This window comes from Adiantum capillus-veneris, chromosome 7 (assembly GCF_014529385.1).
Source record: "Adiantum capillus-veneris isolate H3 chromosome 7, ASM1452938v2, whole genome shotgun sequence".
Classification (NCBI taxonomy): Eukaryota; Viridiplantae; Streptophyta; class Polypodiopsida; order Polypodiales; family Pteridaceae; genus Adiantum; species Adiantum capillus-veneris.
Window position 1 is genome coordinate 120,336,267 of NC_140937.1, and position 19,008 is coordinate 120,355,274.

The following is a 19,008-nucleotide window of genomic DNA, read 5'->3' on the forward strand; positions in this document are numbered from 1 at the left end:
GTGAAGGGTAGATATGGTCTTAGCAACTAGAGCAAGCTTAGTGAGGGATGCTTTGAATTGGCTGGTGTCACTATGTCTCTCTCTCTCTCTCTCTCTCTCTCTCTCTCTCTCTCTCTCTCTCTCTCTCTCTCTCTCTCTCTCTCTCTTCCACAATGCAATGTCTCTTTGTTTACCTATGCACCATCATCACCATGCTTGGAGGTCTACCCACTCACAATGCTTTGACCGTTCATGATGCTATAGCGTAGGCTTCCAATACGATACAAATGAGAGAGAGAGAGAGGCTACACTCCCTGCACCCCTACCCAATCAGTTTGCAAGTTCATCTATGCAGCTACTTCAACAAGCCCTTCTCATCTGTGCTAACTATGAAAACAACTAATTAAGGTCATACAGATAGAACTTCATTAAGAAAGTTTCATTCATGCCTTATGAATAGAGAGAGAGAGAGAGAGAGAGTACTTTTCTTGATCTTCTTTTATGAAAATCAAAAGTGAGGAGCTTGAGGGTAAAGAGGGGCCATGCTATCGCCGAAGGCGGCGCCATTTTACTAGTGCATAGTTAATATAGAAGGCTACAATTTTTTGTACCTTTAATGTTATACTCCATTTTATAGTGGTTCTAGGGTGCATGAGCCAATAAAAGGATGGGTTCCGAAACTAGGACAAGGCTTTAATAAATCCGAGGTATCTTTTTTGTTATTTAAATACTTGATGCGACCAATATTTTGTATGTAAAGATATTCACGTAAGCCGTCTTTGAACATAATTTTGATTCAAAACCATGAAACATCTTCGTTGGCTCTAGAGTCGACTTTCACTTATTTGCAGGATTTGACCTCATTACATAGAAAGAGTAAGGCTCAAGCTAAACCACTAGGCTACATGCATGCCGTGCCCTCTTGTGTGCCCTACCTCTACCCCCATGTTTGCGAAAAATCATTTTTCTAAACATATAAAATTCCTTTCCTTGATTTTGCCAAGAGGAAGTTTTAGAAAACTAGGTTTATTTTGCAGGTTTTTAGACTATTTTTCTCTGTTTTGGGGTGAAATTTCTCATTTTTCCCTTGCCCTCAACCGGCATTTTTGAAATTGAAAATGGCACAATATTAAGCTGAGACACATTTTTCCTGAGCATGTCTCACACGTCTCCTACTTCCTATGCCTCGGCTACCTCGTCTCGTCTCCCACATGTCCCACCCTGCCACTTGTACCTACCCCCCCCCCCGTCTTTCCTTTTGAGTTGCTTTACTTTGCTTTGTCTTATGGAAGGATCTCGGTTGATTCGTGCTAACAAACTATTTGACCTACTTGCGAATAGATATTTAGGGTGCAGATTGGCTAGTGAAGACCTCGTCCACATGTTCAAAGAATGCCTGCCTATTAGAGGCCTAGAAGGAAGAGTGTGAAAATGGATACAAAGAACATGGAAGATAGCATTTTTCAAGAAGGATGTGTGCCTCGATGGGAAACAGTTTCGAAGTTCTGCACTGTTTATCTATACTCAAATTGTCAAATAATGTTTCTTCAGCAATATTTGGAAGGCCAAGAATTGCCGCGTATTCCATAGCGACCTCTCTGTGACTAGCTTCTCTGAGATCGTACAAGAAAATAAGGAGTTAATATGTGTGGTAAGTAAAAGATATAACTCAAATGATTGGGTTAGGGCAACTCTCACCATTCGATCGAACCATGCAATGTAAGGGCTAGGTATGGCTGACTAAGTTCTGATATAACCTTCTGTCCCTCAAAGCTCAACATGAGCTTGAGGCTACTTTGTAATTTACACTTTGTGACTTTATAATATAACAACCACTCACAATTGTGAGTTTTGCAACCAAAAAAAAATCCCTATGGAATGAAACAATGATGGAATTTATTTTTTTTGGCGTGTATAAGGCCTTAGTAAAGCATGGAATTTTGAGAGCAATTGTGGACCAACGGATGAAGCTTGCAAATTAGTGTCACCTAGAGGATGTCACCTTCAAAAATGTATATATATCTCGTGAGTTTAAAAGTAAGATTTTTATTGGACGGATAAATTTTTGGCATTCTAAAAGAAGCCTTAGAATTGAGTTGGGTTAGGCATACTTTGATTGTTTTCACTGATGATTGAGACTTATATTAAATGTCATTTCAATTTTAAAATAGTAAATGGATCTTTTTCTTTAACTTTCATTTCATATTCTGACATGTCTTGATTTTTTTTGCATTCTATTGTTTTAGAATATTAAGTGAAATTTCACTTGCACAATTTTAGTAAATCCTATGGACACACACTCACACACACACACATATATTTATTTATTTATTTATTTTTATTTTTTTTATAGAGTTTTTTTTAAATTTCATATTTCATTTCACAGCCTCACATGGTTTGACTTTTTTCTTTTTTCTCTTTTTTTTTAGCAAAACTCATAATTATGGGTGAATTATATTGAACAGCTCAAAAAATTACAAGGTCTTGTCATGCTCATGTTAAGCCATGACAACATCCAGGGACCATAATTACATTAGCTATCAGGGCAGCCACCCCTACCAACCCGCCCTCATATCCTTGTTACACAAGGTCCATAATCTTGTCATTCTTAGATCTTTTATTTATCAATGTCCAAGATTTGCCCCCATCCTAGGCTTTCCATCTCTTGACAACAAGGCACAAGTAGTCCTAGACCAATCCTCCGAGTGTTGCTTGCGTCCAAGTGTCCATATTAGCAGTTTGCTTTCTTGTATAATTTATGCGAAGCTTGCCACCTCAAAACCTCCTTCAAAAACACGGTGATTCCTTATCTGCCATACATTATGTAAATAGAAGTATCTGACTATTTGAGTGCTGACGAGGAGTGCAGGACTACCTAAATTTTTACCTCCAAGGAATAGGTCAGTCTTGAAAAAACTAATTTTCCATGTTCTTTGGACCCACTTGCATATTTTCCCTACAAGGCCTTTGATAGTTGGGCAGTCCATCACTAGCCAACGTGCACCCCAAGCATCGATCTAACCCAATCCCTCTCTCTTGAATCTTCATCCCCGTCAGTAGAGCACCCCAAATAATGTTCCATAAGAAAACCTTTATGTGTTGCGGAACCTTTGGCTTCCATATGTTCTTGACTTTTCTTACATTCTATAACTTAATTCTAGTCATCAAGAAAGTCTCTTTTATTAAGCGGCCGTCGACGACTGAGTTTCCTCCCCACAAAGAAGCAAACTAGAAATACTAGCATAAATTTAAAATTAGCAGGATTTTGAATTATTTTCTCATTTAACCATGGTTTGCAACCAGTTAGTCTCCACTTTTAACCGACTCAAGGCTAAGCTGAGGCAATTCTTTTTTGAACACTGATTCTACTTAAACTCAACCTAATGATTTTATCACGTTCTAATTGTTTTTAGAAAGCCACCGTGATTCTTTCACTTGTTTAAAAACTATTGAGCTAAATTTATAAAGAGATTTTGTATTAAATTTTAAACAAGGTGAGGAGTCACTATGGCATGTCGAAGGTAAGGGGGGAGAGGGAAGATTTATCAAAAGTAGGTCTTAATTAGTTGTGTAATTGTATTGTTTTAATATAAAATTGTAATGTCCATATACACACATAATTACAAACTAGAAGTTCTATACCGACCTATCGATACGTTTGGCCCCCACCACTAGTGGCCTTCAATGATGGATTATGGATATGAGTGCACTTTCTCTTCGTCCCCATTGCCCCACACACAAATGCTCACACATCTACATAGAGACGAAATGGTCAACAAATAGTGAGGTTAAAGTTTGCATAAATGTAGAAAGAAAAGGGGAGTTTTTATATTTATATGACCTTCAAATAGAGTCACCCTTAAGCTAACACTTATTTTCTCAAGCTCTATAAAAAAGTAGTAGAGATGTCTTGTGTTACAATGGATCCACTTCTATTTTATACTTCGTATGAAGCATCTTAAAATTTTCAAGGAATAAGAGACCTTCGGTTCCGTGTGGCACATTCTGCTTCATTTCAAAAAGAACCTTTAAAAAACATTTAATTGAAAATGCCTAGGATGTAGAAAATGAAAAGACTTATGAGGGAGTCTTGGGAGTGGAGCGTCAAAAAGACCTTAGTACTCTATCTAAATTTATAATACTTAAGCCTATAGTTTTTGGGAGGCTATTTCACTCGATCCCTCAATTTCAAGGCCGACCACTAACTACTTTAATTTTTGAAAATCATTTGAAGAGTGGCTTTCCTTTACATTTTGAAGGCCATAAAGAATTTTTCTCTATGTATTTCTCAATGAACCTCCTTTCGAAGGTTTGCAGGGACCTTCTATGTCATAAATGATAGTTGATCCTGATGCTCAAAGTTCAAAATCTAGATGCATGCATGTGTGTGTGTGTGTGTGTGTGTGTGTGTGTGTAAGAGAGAGAGAGAGAGAGAGAGAGAGAGAGAGAGAGACCCATTCTCTCGATGTGTGTGATTATAAGAGACAGAGTCGATGTGCCATTTCTTGAGGTGTTGACGCATTGCACGAAGCTTTTCACATTTGCATTGTATTAATGAAGTACATTGAGCTAAACAATTTAGCAATAGGAGTCAAACAACTTGTTATGGATGTCCTGCACACATTGTGTGTGTGTGTGTGTGTGTGTGTGTGTGTGTGTGTGTGTGTGTGTGTGAGAGAGAGAGAGAGAGAGAGAGAGAGAGAGAGAGAATGCATGTGTAAGTGAGTGAGAGAGAGAGCACCATTCACTACATCATGTGTGAGTGAGTGTGTGTGTGTGTGTGTGTTTATGTGAGTGTGTGTGTGTGTGTGTGTGTGTGTGTGTGTGTGTGAGAGTGAGAGAGAGAGAGAGAGAGAGAGAGAGGGTGAAAGGGCTCTCCCACTGGCACTAGAGAGAAAGGCGAGGGAAAATAAGCATCGGTTTTACAATCAACAATTGACAAAGTGACAATTGATGAAATCCACAATTGACAATCATAAATAAAAAATCAACATCGACATCTATGAAATTGAGAATTGACACAATTTGGAAAGTTCAATTTGACAAATCCAAGATAGAAGATGTGCAAGCCCAAGGTAGGAGCATACCTCAACAAACGGCAAAGGTGGATGATGGGAGGGAACTTCGATAATTCTCGTCTATTTTTGAAGGTTTTTTCAGTAGATTTTTTTGAGCTTTGTTAGTGCGCTCACCTTTGAGTTGACTTGGAATTCAAAGGTGAATCTCAAAATTTGTAAGTGAAATTGCACTAAATCTAGGTTTTGTTGAGCGTTTAAAAGCAAATTAGAATTTGTAAGACAAATCTCAAAATTTTGTAAAGGGGGTTACACTAAATCGAATTGACGCATAGTGCTTTCTCCTAAAAACTTAGAAAACTTGCATATGAGAAATTTTAGGGGCAACCTGATTATATTTGAAGGCTTTTACACTCAATTGCTGAAGGTTTTTGCACTAAAGTTCTCTACATTTTGTAGATTCTCTAAACATTAGTTTATGTTCTCTCACTTTTGTAATTTCTTCTTTTATAAATGCTCTTAAGAGCTTGATTTGATATAACTCAAAAAGAATACATGCAGACCTTGGCATATCCTTTGCACAGGGGTCTCCAACCAGTACAGCATATGTACACTGTGACCCAAAACATACTTGAACATTTTTGCGAGTACACTATTTTTATCAAGGACCTATCTTCTTCTTCTCGGCAAGCCGCTTCCTCCTGCTTGACAAAATCCATTCACAATTAGAGATAAATCTCAAAATTTTAAGATGGCATTATACTAAACCTAAGTTTTTTCCTCAAATCATTGTGGGTGTCCTAACGTTCAAATTAAATCTTACGAGTCTGTGGCTCTTCTTATGGATGGGGGGGGGGAGAGAGAGAGAGAGAGAGAGAGAGAGAGAGAGACCCTTTTCTTGGCACCCAATCCACTCTCTTTCTTTCTTTGCCTTGGTCCCCCACCCCCTTCCAAGCCCTTTCCTTTTGTCACGTGGCAAGGGCCTCCAAGGTGCATTAGATATAGTTGAGAAAATTTGTAGGTGGGATTATATTAAACCTAAGTGTTTCTTGAGCACTAGGGTACAGAATAGATTTTTTCTATTATTCAATAGTCCATTATCAACACCAAAATTGAGTTGTTGAGTCCCTGTTGGGTCGTTCTCCTTACCAGAGACACATTAAAGAGCCATTGAAAATTGAGAAAATTAGTTCAGTTTCTACGTGATTCCATCCTTTTTCAATGACCTGTAATAGTCAAAATTGTATGCATGACAACTTGTTGTCAGCCTTTGTGTGTGTGTGTGTGTGTGTGTGTGTGTGTGTGTGTGAGAGAGAGAGAGAGAGAGAGAGAGAGCACTCTGTCACTAGCAAGTAGACAGAGAAAGAGAAAGAGTGAGGTGGGTCATTGGGACCAAGACCAAGAACTTGATCAAAATAGCTACTAATGATCATGTAGAGGTGAACATGGGACAAGCATTGTCCATCGCCACACCTCTTTTTCCACGAAAATCTAACATTATTAGAGAATCACTACTTCACATATGTTATTAAGTAAACCAATAGTAAGATTCCCAATGATTCTTAGAAAAATGAGATACATACCATAAACAAGAACAAAACAGATTTACAGAGCCTGGTTCTTTTTACCAAAAGGACAGATTGAGCAAATTTCCAAAATTTTCATTTTCCAAAGAAATAAGCTACAGCCAGATCTTCCGGCTCATACAATCTTTCAACAGTCTCAAGAGCAGAACAGATTTATGTTAACCTGTAGATTAGGAGCCGAGGAAACCTCCACAATCGTCTTCTCAGATTTTTTCGGCATGTTGAGCCCACAGCTTCAGTAGATAATCACTCACACAGTATTGAACTCACACACACACAGAGGTGAAAACAGAAAAACGCTGCTAAGTGAGTATGAGTACTCACCTTGTGAGTCATTTATACAAGTTGATGCCATCTACAGAAGACGTGACACCCATTTGTACCAGTCCCTACAATCGAGGTCGCTAAATGAGGGAAAATCCTCAGGGATTACCCCCAGCCAGAGATCCGCTAGATACAAGCCCTTTCGCGCTAATTCTGCTTACCCTAATCAGCTGCAGACCCACCCCACAGTACAGGCGGTAGCGTGCAGCAGGAGGCACGATCACTTAATGCAGGGAATAAAAAACCAACCACATAGCATTTTTTATTTACCCTAAAAAAGGTAAAGATAATTTTAAGTTACATGCAAGGACAGGCCATATTGTTCGCCACCTCATGGCCCCAAATAACTATGTATTCCCATAGTCTACACCCGGTCCGAGTTATTGCATCTAGCCTTGGAAGACCATACCCATTGTTCTCATATAAATCCCCGAACCATACATTAAGCTCATGTCATGCTAAAAGGTGAGAGATTTAACCACTATTGGGTAGTTTTTTTTAATTTCCATTTTGGTCTTGGAGTCATAAAGTGGGTTCATAAAAGAGAAAGTGATATTTTTACAAAAAACCGATTCCATAGTAAATTTTTCAGAGCAACTCCAGCTACATTGCACACCCGGTGTAACAAACCCTGCTACAAAGCATTTTCTGAACAATGAACAGATAGTATAAAGTTAAATGCACGGACAGCTCATATTGTACACCACATACCCAATTGCAATAGATAACAATCTATTCCCATAGTCGATACCTGGTCCGTAAATTTGTTACGAGTTTATTGTATTAAGCCTCGGATGATCATAAATAGCAGGTTTACACCTACTTCCCAACCCTATAGTAAGCTTTATGTCATTCAATTATCCACTAGGGAAAAATATGCACCGATCTTAACGGTGAGAGTATAATCAGTTTTGGGTAATCTATTTTCTTTCCAATCTGGTCTAGGAGTCATAAAAAGTGGGTCTATAAAAGATGGGTGATATTCTTACAAAAACCAAGTCCAGAGTAACATTTTCGGAGTTTAGCATCTTCAGCTAATCTGCTTACCCGGAGTATCTAACAAATTATGGCATACAGTCAAGACCTGGTTTTTTCCATAGCAACTGCACATCTTTATCTATCAAGTACATCTACTAGGAGAGCAAACTTACTCCGTTATGAACTTCATTTATTTCCGCAGTTAGGAACCTCAATTTCCCAAACTAAGTGGTGGACCTATCAGGACCGAGTGACGCGAGTGACTCTTTGGGGTCGTGAGCATTTCAAAAACAATATCCGATTGGCAATGGTTGCTGAGGCACTGGGCCTAAGGCCACAGTATTATTACATAGAATATTCAATAAAGCCAGGTTTTTCAGATCGGTTATACCTGCTAGCCCAGTTTCTACCTTCTCATAAGATTTTCTTGTACCGTAGTTATGGTCATCAACTAAGAGGATATTTTAATAGTACTCTCCGCACTCGGGAATATGGGGTAGCCTTGGCGACTCGTATCCTACCTTTAGCTGAGCGTCCAAACACCTGCTTCTACTATGACAGCTGTTTGTGTGATCATGTAATGGGCGGCATAATAGAGATGTAGATGAAGGGCTCCTGAAATAATCATCAGCTAAGCTTTTTTGTCCAGTGAAAGATTTTGTGTGTGTGTGTGTGTGTGTGTGTGTGTGTGCGCGTGTGTGAGAGAGAGAGAGAGAGAGAGAGGCATTGTTATCTTCCTAGAGCGATTCCAACGACTACAATTTCATTTACTCACACGTAAGCACACAGATACACACACACACACCTACCTATATATGACTTCATGTGTGTGTGTGTGTGTGTGTGTGTGTGTGTGTGTGTGTGTGTGTGTGTGTGTGTGTGAGAGAGAGAGAGAGAAAGAGAGAGAGAGAGAGAGAGAGATCCAATAATGATGCTTTGCTTAGCCGCAGCAGCACGCGGGTCACATACTACTAAACAACAAACTGAAAAGATCACATTAGTATTCTAAGATATTTTTTAAACATTAAAAGTAAAATGAAAACAATAAATAAAAAATAAAATAAAAACAACAAAATAAAGAGTCTCCATTACAAACTAAAAATTTAACTTAATAAGCATAGATTTAAAAAAAAATCGTAAGAAAAGCAAGTTTAATAAGAATAAGAAATAAACAAGGTGAAAGATCACGAAGGCCTGTAGCATGATGAATGAATGGGGAGTGGCAATGTCAAAGGTGGTCAGAAGGCAGCATAATGTATGTCGCGGAGTGATCGGTCCAGTACATGTAGTTGGATCCTGATTCGTATTCGGAGATTGTTGAGCTCGTCCAAATATGGTCTAAAGAAGATCCGTAGATAGTTGTAACATCTTTTACCAACTGTCTGATGTTATAATTGATGAGGAAAGGGGAAAGTTGGTTGTAAGAAGTATTAGGAACTTTAATGTCAATGTTGAAGTCACCCAAGATAATTATTTCCATAGCGTGTTGTTGAAGCAATGTTTTTAATGCGTCTATTAAATTGTTAGTCGTGTTGAAGGTGAATTGTAAAGGGAAACTATTTTGATGATTTTGTTATTTGTGAACTTGATCGTTGTATGCACATCTCAATTCCTGGACGAAAAATATTCCCATGGTCAAAGTGGATTACTGTTTCTTGGTGGAGAATTAAAACACCCAGTTTTGCATTAAATTGGTGTTGTAGAAAGTGGTATTGGATGTGGTATTGTTTTTGTTAGTCTTGTCTCTTGCAAGCAAAGTACATGTGATATCAATAGGATGGAATTTGTTGCAATCTTTCTTATGTGTTTATTGAAGGACACAATGTTAAGAGATTGAATTATGATATGTGTGTTTGAGGAAGCTTCTAATGACTTTTGGGTGGAGATCCATTTAGCTTGTATTTTTAAGCAATCTAGTTCTTCTAGTACAGCTTGGTCGACCTTGATATGAGAAGGTTGGATTCTTTTGAGCAGGTAAAGATTAGTTGGGTCTTGAACGCATGACAATGCTGTGTATGTGAGACCATGTGTTCTTATGTGTTCAGGATTGAAGGCTAGTGTTTGCAATGTAAGACCCTGGGAACGATGAATTGTTCGAGCACTAGCTAGTTGCAATGGGAATTGGTGTGTGGAGATGATGTTCAAGTAGCTTTTCCCGACTTGGAAGTGTTACGGAGAATGAAGCGAGCCAATCTTCTCAACCAAGGGACCAACAACAAAAAAAAGAAATTTTGACAACCAAGGTCACCCAAGTATGGCAAAAGAAACCAATATTGCCAGTATGGTCCTTTACAAATCCTCTCTTAGAGGATGGGAGTTTTGAATTTCAAAACATATTCTTGGTCAAAAGCTCCCGAGAGTAAGTCAAGTCACCATAAAAATCATGGCATAAGAGTCAAGAGCCGGGCAGCTGAACCACTAAATGAGCAAGCGTCAGACCCAAGCTTCATGTCTTAATATTTTTTGTGGTCTATGAGTTCACGAACGACTCGTTCTATTGGGGTCTTAATAGTTGATGAATACAATGCTTGATTTTCATAGCATTTTCTCTTTCTAATGATAGGGTTGGAGCAATGAACCCAAATTATTGTTTTTTTGCTTGTTTTTGTAAAGTTTTTGTACTCCCCTTTTGCTCCATTAACCAATCCATCAAGAATATCCAAGTTCCATGCTCATAGCTCGACAACAATGCCTGCTTTTAGGCTCAGTGTGAATGCAATCCTCCAGTGGATTTGGGATCTGCAGGAATGTTAATTGTTTTGTCGCATGACTTATTTCTTTTGTCAATAGCCATGAAAGTTTGGGGCGTTCCCTCCATTTGATTGAAAACAGCAAGATTATGAGTGTCCTTTTCTTTGTTGGAGTAGAATAGATGAGAAACTTGATGGCTGGTTGGAATAGGTCTATAATAGTTGTTGTTAAGATATTCCAAATCCTCAGAAGTATGTTGTGCAACTCGAAGTCTATTAAGAATATCTATGAACGTTGGATCGTTTTGTCACATTGTTAGTGTAAGTTCATAGCATTGTGGATGAGTGTGCCAATATGATGGAAAAATTGCTTCTAAAAGCGTATGTTTTTGCGCGAAGATCCAGGTATCCTTAACAGGGATTGCCTGACATAAATCACCGCAAATAATGACATCCAATTCACCAAATGGTTTATCGTGAACGCGCTTGATTGCTTGCAAACGAGAATCAACCATGGAGAACACGCTTAAACCTATCAAGGACGCCTCATCGAATACTACAATTCTCAAGTCTTTATAAAGGAGAGAAAGCGCATCCAAATTTTCGGCACTCAATCTTATTTGTGTAGAATTAATTAGAGGCAAGTGAAGTGTTGAGTGGATTGTGGTGCCACCAATATTAAAAGCTTCCTTTCTTGTGTATGCCATTAGCAATGTTGTTGGAGATTCTGGATTCGGTGCGCTTCTATGGTTGTAAAATCATTGTAATCCTTCTACTAACAATAGTAATGTAAATGTTTTTCCTATTTCTGCACCTCATGTGAGAAAGAGGTGTTTTTGTTTGTTGGTTTGAATTCATGTTTTCAACATTATGTCGTCAAATATGTGTCGTTGTTGGTCAATTAATTTGTCAATGCCTGCATGGAAGTCATCATTTTTCATGAAGGTGTACTTGAAATGTTGCAAGTGGAAAGGGTTTTTAGAGCGCATATTAATGTGCAAGTCATTAAGAATATCTGCATCATGCAAGGCATGTGAATTGTTGTTGGTTGTACTAGTTGTGGTTGGGGAGGAAATGTAGTGCATTTGAAATTTTTCTATTGGGCTTGGGTCTTTATTGAACTTGAGTTCATTTGATTTTATGGCTTGTATATATTCGTTATATACATCACTCCATGTAGAGGATTCTATCAAATATTGGTTTTTGTTATTGATCCAAGGAAGATATAACAAGCAGTGTTCTCTATAGTGGTCTTCTGGGTTTTTAAGAATGTTCTATTTCACGAATCTTATGATCTTAGCTTTGCGCAATTGTTTGTATGTCGTTTCCTCTTGTTTAATTGTTGATGCATATTCAGCCAAACATAGATGATGGAAACTTTGTGGTCTTTCAACATATTTATCAATAATGTTTTGGAAGAATATGTTTATGTCAGATGAGTGTAGTTTCTGTAGAGATGTTTTCCTTTTGAGAACTAATGCACGTTGATCAGGAAGGTTAGTACTTATGTATACAAAGTCACGCGTTATAGTATGGAGTGGTAATGATAGTGCTATGTAAGATGTTTGTTTTGCACTAATTTTTTGTGTGGCAAGAATAGTGTTGCCGACCTTACGTAGCCACTCAATTGTTGTTGCCTTGTTGGCCACACAAATATCAAATTGAGATTTTATTGTTGCTATCAATGTGTTGTCGATTTTTATCATGTATGATATGCAATAACTTGCTACACCATGTGCATTCAAGACAAATTGAATATCAGTGTTTGCGTCCCATAGTGTTGCAATCGGTTCAAAGAAGGACTTCTAATTATAGATGGATCTACTATGGGCTTAATCTATTACGCTTTCACGGCTTTGCAATCACGTCGTAAACTTGTCCATTGGACAATTGGAGACTGTGATGCATTAAGCCACTTGTGGAGAGAGAATATGCTCAAATCGCAAATCTATTTATTGAAAAGGAACCACTTTGTGTCCATGCGCACTACAACAAAACTAAAGCAACTAAGGCATATAAAGCTGACAGAGACTTTCATCCACACAAAAAAACCAAGATTGTAAACAAATTCCTAAGAGGCTTAATGACACACACATATATCCATGCAAAAAATGTAGCCGGTTGTTTTTCCGCTCACAAGTCACGCAATCCACTCCTCCACTGTGCTTACATGCTGGAAGTGGAAAACAAAAAAGATGCTGCTCTCTATTATGTTGTCGTGCATGCAAACACAAATCAAACAAATCTAAGATGCCGTTTGAGAGCTTGCACACATTGGGCTTTAACAACCCTCTGCTGCCAGTCCTGCAAAACTGAACAATGTCGAAGCACGCCTAGTCTCCATTCACATACCATTTACAAAGATTCGAGAACTAACTTATGATGGCCAATATGGTTTTCAAGGAAGTGTTGTCAATATAGTTGCAAATATAAAAAAAACACAGCAAGTTCTTCCTCGATTTATCCAAGATGAGGCTTCAGTCTTGATAGGGCTTAAATGCAAGCTCGAGTACACACAATGCTACTTATCTGGCCTTGTTAGACCATTGTTGATACTAAAGGCCACACACGCTCTTCTTGATACCTCTTTGTAGAAGAAGGAAAACATAACCATAAATGATAAAGGGCTTGCACACTTTCAAGAAATCTCACACTCATCACTTCCCCTAGACACAAGCACATATGAGATGGAGGACGAGGAAGCTATTGACACTGATGTGCTCCTGCACAACATCACTATTGCTGAGCGAGTTGTTGATTACAACGATAAAATTTTGCATGTCGCACCATCAGAGGGGAACAATCCACTTGGTTTATTTTCTAATGTGTTCTGTGAGGAGCTTAGTTTTCCTACGATCTTCTTTGGAGAGCCTAAAAAATACCACCAACACGTATCTAAAAATTACCAAACAGTAGCCAAATGGGAGCTCATGCACAAAGATAGACGTTTTACCCTCAACATCAAAAACTAATATTTCAAATCAGTGAAAATCATGACACAAAAAATACTATCCTCCATTTGGATATGCTTACACAAAGCAAAACTTGAGGAAGGAACCTTGTCTGCTGGACATGTTTGTCAGGACACAAACATAGAAAAATTAGGCTCATCACAACTAGGTTACAGAGACTTCAAAGCGCTTCGTACCTCGTCGGATTACAAAGAAAAAAAAAAGGTTTTTGGCATGATTCAACAACCAGGGCCACCAACTTTCTTTGTGACATTCTCTTCAGCTGCTGAAAAACGTTGGAAAAAACTTGTAGATGCCTTGGAACAAATAGTGCCGCTTAAACAAGATAGCAATGAAAGCGATAGCTCCTTTCGTAGATGTTTGGTGTGAGCAGATCCAATAACAACATCTCGCTTCTACCTTAACCGCTTCACAGCCATGGAAAGAATACTACTGAATGATAGAAAATTATGCGAGAAAATTCTTGATTATTTCTTCGCCAACTACTTGTTGTTTATTGTATCCACTTGTAGCATTGTGAAGGATTACGGTAAGTGTTTTTTTGAATTTGTGAGCGAAAATATTGATGACTTCCATTGTGAGACTCATCGATGTTTTACAAGTTTCATATAGAGCATGCAATTGCGTAGCTCTTTCACTTAATGACTCTAGCTGTGATCCAAAGAAGAATGAAGTTGAAGAGTGTGTGATAAAATTCGTTAAGTGGTTCTCAAACAAGCATTGTTGCATCATAAGCCTAAATGATTCAAAGCTTAAGTTTGTTTGCAATACACTATGGAGTGCTAGAAACAATTGTTGATTAAAAGGATGTGTCTGCATAAATATCATGTCAATGTCTATCTCTTTTGGAATACTGAAACCAGTAGGATTTTCCATTATAGAGAGAGGAAGAGGTTAGTGTTCGTTGTTTTGCATGTAATTGATAAATAGAGAGAGGAATTGAGGAGTAGACACAAAGAGAGAGAGAGAGAGAGAGAAGAATGTGTGTGTGTGTGTGTGAGAGAGAGAGAGAGAGAGAATGTTTTGTGTATTTGTGTGTGCCTATTTGTATTTGATTGTAGATCGATATATATATATATATATAGAGAGAGAGAGAGAGAGAGAGAGAGAGAGAAGAGAGAGGGAAGAGAAATAGAGAACTACTTTGAGTTCTCAATGCGGGGAAGAAGCGAACAATACTTAGAAGCATAACCACAATACTTAGAACCACAACCAAAAGTGTGCAAAAGCACGTTACAAAGAAGTAGACGATGGAAGCATTGGTTTTGTTTGAGGATATAGTTGGAACAAGCAGGCAAATAAAGGGTAGCTAATAATGAAAGGCAAACATTCACAAGACTAAGATTCAGTTTGATATGCCACCACGTGTCCACTCGCATTGAATTTGAAACAGCCAAAGCGTGAGGTTGTTGCCAAGGTATCTCTTGCCTCAGAAACGGACTCAACGTAAATTTGGTTGAAGGTTCTATCCAATGCAAGCACTAAATCGACTACTACACCAATGACTTGCACATCAAGAAGCTTTTTGTCTTTTGTTGCAATACGTGCTTCCAGCTTCGATGTTGTGATTATTGTGGTGTTGTTATTGCAAGATCCACAATAAGGTGCTTGCCTAAGTGTATACACTTTTGTGGATTTACAATTCGAACAATGCTTCTCCAGCAGCACATTATTGAAGTTGACGAATCGGAGGGTGCTAACAACCTGGACAAGGTAACTATGTAAGAAAATGAGAGAAGTCACTTCTAATATATCACTATATGCTATATGAGCACACCTCACGATTGTAGCCCAAATTTTTGGTTTGAGCTTGAAAGACAACAACAAGCGCCTCTCTGAGGCGTGCACTACAAACAGGCACTAGAATTGTAACATCCAGTATCGACAAGGTATTGGCCTTGCCAAGGAATACACCGATGTTTCTTGCAACGCACATTACAGGGCCATCAACAACCATTTCTTCAAGAAATTGTTGGCAATCATCTTTGCGAGAGTTCACAAAACTCAGCTACAAGAAAACATTTAATATGGAAACGAAATCAAAAAGAGCATCAATATATCATGGAAGATTTTAAATGTATAATAAAAGACTAGAAAACAATAAACAAGATAGATCAATTCTTACAAATGCCCTATTTGATGGGAGAGGACCATCTGCAACCAAAAGGTCACCAACAGACCCACCAAATCTTGACTGCGAGTTGTGCTTTTGTAAAATAACAAACTCAAATGTGCTCAATTGAGAACGTCCACTCGAAGATTGTTGTGCACCTATGTCATCAAGAATTGCACGTATCTTGCAATCAGCAGCAAATGTAAGAGACCCTAGGAAAGGTTTTGTTGCGCTTACAGTAGTAGTAGCATCGATCTACAAGGAATACAGTACTAACCCCCCATCTGCCCTATTTTTGCTCCTGACAACTGGGTTGTCAATGTGAACAAAGTCACTGAGGTGGTGTCGACGTAGAGCTCTATGTATGGATCATTGACCACCACCGTAATAGTGTCGGTGCATTCTTCATCAACCAAGTCGAGCTTCAAGTAACGGTTGTATTTCAGTTGGTCAAGGCCAACTTTGTAGGTCCCATATAGATTCAATATCTGGCCCTCAATACAGAATCGTGGGCTTGAGTCAGAGATATCAGTAATCAAGAATTGTGGGAGAAGGCTTTGAGGAAATGGAACAATGCTAAGATCAATAGGCTTGCTATCTAGTTGAGATGATTCACCCACTCCATACAAGCCAGAAGGTTGAACAGAAGGGTCAATTTCAATTGGACTCGGATCATTAGCATCATAAAGAGGTATGTCCTCAATAGGGTCTGGGAGAATTGTTGCTTGGAGTGGCAAGGGAGGCTCAATAGACAAAGGCTCAATATCAAGAGTTCTTGCCTTGTTTAGCGCATGGGATGGAGCAATTGTTTCAACATATGCTTCCTTCTTGATATTAATGGGCTCCACCACGGCTTGCTTGCCTACATAATCCAAAAGATAGCAACATAAACAAACACCTCTCGCTCTCAAACAAACATGATTTTGCAATAATGAATGCTCACATGCAGAGTTCACCAAGTCATTCAAATGAAAATGCACGTGCAATAGGCTTGTGAGGCCTATGAAGCTCCTGCTTCGATCTTTTGTGAGGCGTTGATGATGTGCATGCAGTTGTGGGCACGTCGGTACGTTTACCACTCGAGATAGGATTACCTTCTTTCAACCTTCAAAGCTCTATAGAAAATTAATTATGAGGACCTAACGCCTTCCATATATAATAAAAAAATTTGATAATGATAGGTAGAAACACAAGCAGTCATTTGTCATACAAATTGTTCAAGATGACAACCTTGCCGTATAACTACTCCTTGTATATCAAAGCACCTAGAAGGCAAAGAGGCACTTGCAATTATAGGAATGTGGTAATCATATGAGAGTGGCAAATGTTCTTGTGATACGGGTCTATGTATGTTTGTGTGTGTTATAGAGAGAGAGAGAGAGAGAGAGAGAGAGAGAGAGAGAGAGAGAGATTCAATGATTATGTGGCGAGATTGATGAGATATTAAGCACCGTAGATGACATGACACAACACAAGATAATAAGTCTTTTTTTTAAGCAGAAAAAAAAGGACTTATTATCTTGTATCATGTCCATGTCTTATCTTCATATATTACGTAAGTAGCTTAGTTATGATGGAAGGAAGTTCCACACAAAATATGATGACTACAACTTCTTCATAGATGGCCTATCAAAAGGAGTACATGCTGACCAAGTATGATTGCTTAAGAGTGGCCTACCAATTGGCTTGTTAAAAACTAGCAAACTTAAGAAACACCTGTATGTATTTGCAAACATGGAGAAGAGGGCATGCACCTAGAACATTGATCTTTGAACTACATAGTAGAAGGATTATAGCCGTGCAAGCCTATGTTCATGGAGAGAAGGCACAATGCGGGGATGCGAAAGAAAGCCTAGGTGTGTCGCACAACGTACATATATATGAAATGGTCAAACCATTTTGACTCTATTTTGTCGATGTGAGTCGAAATTTGAGGTGCTGTTGCTTTTCTGCTAGCGTCACGATGGGCCAAGACACAACAGGAACACTGCAAACGAGAGAGAAATCACATTGACAATATTGAAATGGATTCAAGCCTAGATAGAGATTGTCGCACTAATGAGTTTCCAAATTTCGGCTTCGTTGGCTGTGGCGATAAAATGGTCATCACATAGAAAGAGGTCTATCCAATCTCACAATCTATATGTATTGCAAGAATTCTAGCACGTATTTCTATTTCCTCCACTTGGAATGCTCCTCAAGATATTTAAGAGATGAGCACAACAACTAAAATTGCTACTTCGAGCGCTATGAAAGCTAGATATTATATAAAAAAAAGAACGGCTCGCCGCATTGCAAGAAAATAGCCAAGACTACGCAAGGACTCAATAGCAAGACAAGACGACAACAAGAGAATGCGCGAAGCAACCATCACATTTCCATAACAATAATCAAAGTAAGCATGATCAGACAATAATATTCAACAATTTCGCAGTGAGTAACACATTCATAATGCCGATCAGCAATAGATTCCATGATACAAATTCTTAAAGAGTTTGGCCAAGCAAAAATAAAAAGTAAAACAAGACGAAAATCTTCAATAGCTCTCATCGCCTTCAAAATTCACGCTGTCAACACCATTAGAATCTCCACTGCTTATGTACCATTCTCAGCCTTCCCTTCGGGAGCAAAAGAACTCCCACTGTTTTGTTTGGAAGCCATTGCCAAGCAAATTAATTTTACTACAAAATATTATCTCACAATCTTTGAGATACACAAATGGAGAAAAATGGCTGCTTTTATACAATTTCATAAGATCTCTTGAGTTGTGGCGTTAAGCAAATGCTCTCTGTTACTGTCCTGCTCGAGTCGCCAGAAGCCCGAAACGGCACGTTTTTGCATTGCAGTGAGCTTGCATCACATTAAATGTGTTGTAGCACAAAAAAGAAAGGCTTGCCATCACGCATTGAATGCCTTGTAAGGCGCAACAGGGTGATACGTTGCCTTAACATACGGGGGGAAGAGGATTGTGCAGCACGCGTGCAAAAAAATTCGGCTGTGTTGAGCTGCAAACCACCGCTGCGTTTTGTTACACGTTCCAGATGGGGCATGCGTTGCAGACCTCGCCTCTTCCAGGCGCTACAGACATCCCCTCAGGCACATGCGCTACAGAGCTCCCGTCTTCCACGTGATGCAGACATCCCCTCAGCCCGAAAAGACGTTCTACACCAAAAAAAAACCTAAAGTTCATGTCTCCTATCCACGTGGCATCGATCTTCACCCTCAAAAACGAACGGCACCAAAAATACCCGTTTTCTCCACTAGGCCCCTATGGCCTCTGCAAGCCAAAAAACATTTTCATGAAATGTACTTTTAGGAGGTCTAAGATGAAAAGATTCTTTTACAAATCAA

The 19,008-nt window shown here is 38.8% G+C and overlaps 1 pseudogene; it reads right to left on the reverse strand.

Moving 5' to 3' along the window:
* Positions 1 to 14,882: 14,882 nt before the first annotated feature.
* Positions 14,883 to 18,207, reverse strand: LOC147454521 (uncharacterized; annotated as a pseudogene).
* Between the last annotated feature and the right edge of the window lie 801 nt (positions 18,208 to 19,008).